We start from the raw sequence: 4,487 nt of genomic DNA, 5'->3' as shown, positions 1-4,487 counted from the left end.
ACCCTCGTGTAGCTTTGCGCGAAATTCAAACAAACAAACAAACCAAGTATAAGAGATATATATCTAATTTCATAAATGAGTTCTACTCATTTTAAATACCAACGATATTGGTTTTTTATGAATATATTTCAACAGCTGTAGTTTCAGTCAACACTAATGATAAATTGAGTAATATTCAAAGGCATCTCTTAAGAAAAAACAACACAGAAAATATTAGTTGGTAAAATAAAGAAAGAAACGTTATTTATGGCCAACTACGGGGAAGTTTTGAATGATGAAGGATGTTCAGAACTTATTGTTAATATTGTTATGACCGCGGAAGTCACGCGACGCTGAGACCATGCGCGCTGGAGTTTCTCGAAGGATCATGAATTATCGAGGAACCCCGTGAATGTCCGAGTGTTTGCTAGACGCCCTCTTTTTTTAATATATAAGACTGGCGAGAAAAACCAGCGGGGTAGATAGATGGAAGAGATAGATAATTGAATCAAGCGAACAATAGCAGTAGGCACGTAAGTAGTGTGTATGAATCACTGTGATTTATAGCATGTGTTATAGAAGTTGTTAAGTGTATTACAAAGTTTGTATTGAGAAAGAATAAACTAGTTTTCATCAAGAAGGAACTTGTATCGATGAAGTTTCTCTGAAATAATTTTTACCGGAAATGATCAAACAAGCAGATACCAACAATATATTGTTACGACAGCGGAAGTCGCACGACGCTGGGAGCATGCGTTGGAGATCTAGAAAGATAGGGGGAAATCACGAGTAATCCCGTATTTGCTAGATGCCCTCTATTCCTGTATATAATCGCTCCAGATAAAGCGAGACAATTAATCGGAACTGGAATAGCAGACAGAGAGATTGAAGATATAGACAGATAATCGAGTCAAGCCGTAAGTAAAGTGTGTAAATTATTGTGAATTATAGCGTATGTTTAAGTTAAAGTGAATGTGTAAATTAAGTGTATTGCAAAGTTGTATTGAGAAAGAATAAACTAGTTTTATTTAAGAAAGCACTTGCATATCTGAAGTTCCTCGGAAAGAATTTCTAAGGGAAATTAACAAACGAACACAGACGTAACAATATATAGCAAGTCCCTGTGTCTTGCAACAATTACACACTATTTATCATATCTCCCCTACATTAGGACTAGGCCCATTGAAAATAGACCAACTTAAACTTGTACTTGCTGTGAAATTAAAATGTTATGGAATGAAGAAATAGAAACTAAAATCAGGAGGGAAACAAAAGGTGGAACTTTTAAAATAAAATAGGAAACTAAAATATACATGTGACAACAATTAAAATAACTTCACCCCTTCTCAAACAAATTCGCCGTGAAGCACATGGGCCTGGAATGATCTAATGGTTATGGTTAGGCGCTCGACTCGCAATATGTAGGTCGTGGGTGACGGTGGGTCCGAATTACATCACGGAACATATTTGTCCTTTCAGCAGTAGGTGGAGGCGTTATGATTTGACATTCAATTCCACTATTAAATTACAGTATTCGATTACCAAGAGTTGGTGGTTGATGGTATTGACTAGCTGCCTTCTTTTTAATCTATGATTTCTAAATTAGGGGCGGCAAGCACAGATAACCTTTGAGTAGCTTTGCTAGAAATTTAAGAAACAAACAAAAAATAAGAACTTGAACAGAAATAACCTGGAGCAGAACTATACTTATTCAAATGTTATTGTGTCCAAACCAGTATAAACTAAATTCAAATAAATTATGCTAAAAGATAACTGACATCCAAAATAGTAGTTAAAAAAAATCCAACCTACCAAAATGATTTTTCGCAAGATGAAGTATAATTTATATTAACATTTCTTAAGCTTAAAGAAAGCATACACCACACTGTACTCTAAATATGTATGTTTATATATACACATTAAAAGAACGAAGAACTTTATGAATCACAATAAAACAAGTCTGAAGTTATCGAGCAGCCGAACTCTTTCTGTAATCCCAGGGAATTAGTGAATACACTTACTTTCTTTTGTCTTTCGTACATGCTTTATGGGATCAACATCATCTTCGAATCCAAATGGTACCAGCCTCTAGTGGTGGTTATGAAGAGAAAGTAAGCTGTCTTTCTTCTTTCAGTCAGTTTCAAGAATTAGTGACTAAAAACATCAGAAAAATTAAAGATCAATCACGTTAAAACATAAGTTTATTGATAACTCTTATAAGAGAGAAAATAATTACTGAAACATAACTTAGCTCACACAAAATTAATGTCCGATATTAACTCTAATTTAAATAAAAGTATATTAGAATAAAACGCAACACCAAATCATAAGATATATATATATATTACCGGTAAATCATTCGAACATCTGATTTTCATTAATTTATTTGCTCATATCATATGAATATCCATAATAAGCGTTAGCAGACAGGTGACCGAAATTGATGTCTTTCCTGCATACACGTACATAAATCCAAAAACATTTACACCATTTCTCTTTAAATAATTTTAAAAAAGTGTAAGAAATTTAAATCAAAGACATATGTAATGGTCTTTGGGATATTGCAGATCTAACCTAAGGATCTGAATTTAACAACAAAGTAACGATATGCAGAATTTTTAACTTGGCAGATAAGTAAGCTTCCAAGCGAATAATATTATGAAAGTCAATTAAAAAAATATTAATTTTTTCATTAATAACCTGATATTAAGCTTAAAAGAATGATTACAAAGTGATATAGACAATGTAGAGATGTGCCAGGTATATCTTTACTCATAAGTAAGTTAAAAGTGGGAAAATAATTGAGTTGAAATTTCAATGAGAGTGTAAAGACACTGGACTATAAATCCTTGTCAATGTATTTTGTTCAATTAAGTTTTGAAAATCTACGACTTTTAATCAAATTCAGAATGCGTTCTAAGTTATTTTTACGACTGTAGGTTAACTATAGAAGGAATGTGTATTAAAACAGTTCATGGGTTTACAGATCAGTTTTAATGTTTTGTTTTATTCAGATACCCTGATGTACACCAGAATGTTATAAGTGTCTACAACACAGCAGATTCATAAATATTGTGCAGAGAATAATTTCGAACTCGGACGAAATAGAGTTGAAGAAAACGCAATCTTTATTCACACACACAAAACAAATAAATCTTGCCTTAGCTTGCTGTTCTCAATTCTGTTGTATGACTTCTAACTAGTGGGGAAGGAGAGCAAAACATCAATACGAGACGAAAACGGGAATCAGAATAACGGTGTTAACACGCTTTCACTTCAGCCAAAAATTGTAATGTGGTATTCCACACTCTGATTACCTGCTTCAACTATTGTAATGTGGTATTCCACAGTCCGATTACCTACGTCAACTATTGTAATGTGGTATTCCACAGTCTGATTACCTACGTCAACTATTATTCCTAGTATAGATATTAAAGAGCAATGTACTCCCAAATCCTATTAAGTTATATAGGTTTCTGTATCACACCTTCAAATAAGTATGACCTCACTCCAAGAGAGAATAACGCAGAAGCATAGCTTATTGAACAGAGGTTGTGATATGTAACCATTGTCTAAGTAAGAGGGTTAGCGCAACTATCCATTTTGGACTTAGAAGAGTGTCATTAACCACACACAGAGCACTAACATGAACAATAAAAATTATCTGAATATACCTAAATAAAGATATATTCCTTACTAGTTATGGTTTGGTTGTTATTAAGCACAAAACTACACAATGGACGAGACTACCTGTGCTCTGCCCATCACGGGTATCGAAACTTAGCTAAGTCATTTGGGGAGGAGAGGCTACTAGCTATAGAGGGGTAAAATTAGCATATTCTTTTCAACTGCACCAATTTTACAGAACCCTAAATTTAGCTATGGCGTTTTTGTTTTGTTTCTTCTTCATATGTAGGTTCTTAAATAGAGCTGTTTTCAGTTTAATTTCTTGTGACTTTTATATTAGTTGGTTCTTGGGGGTCAGTACTTTTCGACCTTTAGAGTGTAGTGTTATCTCAGGCTCAAGAATGATGGCGCAATGAGTGTAGTCTGATGTTGGAATGCCGACTCACCATAAAACAGAGGTTTAAAATTTTCCCAAAGATCTTAGAATACGAACGCTAGACTAAATTATATTTTTCCAAATGTAGAAGCTAATATAAAACTACGTTGTAAATAGATAGTAAGAACATAACAAAGGCATCAGCAAAGTACCTTTAATTAAGAAAAAACAACAACTGAAAGTGTGATAAACGTAAAAGAGCTATCTTTAATTTTAGTCGTGAAGTAACCAAGTTATACATCACATGATTTAACAAAATTTAACCACGTGTACAAGATATTGTCACATCATACTCTCATAGATAAATGCATATACACTTTGTAGAACTAGAATCCGTTATGTTCTGACCATCTAATGACTATTCCTCGAACAGTAGTTTCTCAAAAGCGCCTCACATACTAAACACCACGCCCCCCAGTAGCACAGACGGTATGTCTGCGGACTT

Source organism: Limulus polyphemus, unplaced genomic scaffold (genome assembly GCF_000517525.1).
Source record: "Limulus polyphemus unplaced genomic scaffold, Limulus_polyphemus-2.1.2 Scaffold1623, whole genome shotgun sequence".
Lineage (NCBI taxonomy): Eukaryota > Metazoa > Arthropoda > Merostomata > Xiphosura > Limulidae > Limulus > Limulus polyphemus.
This window is presented reverse-complemented; position numbering follows the sequence as displayed.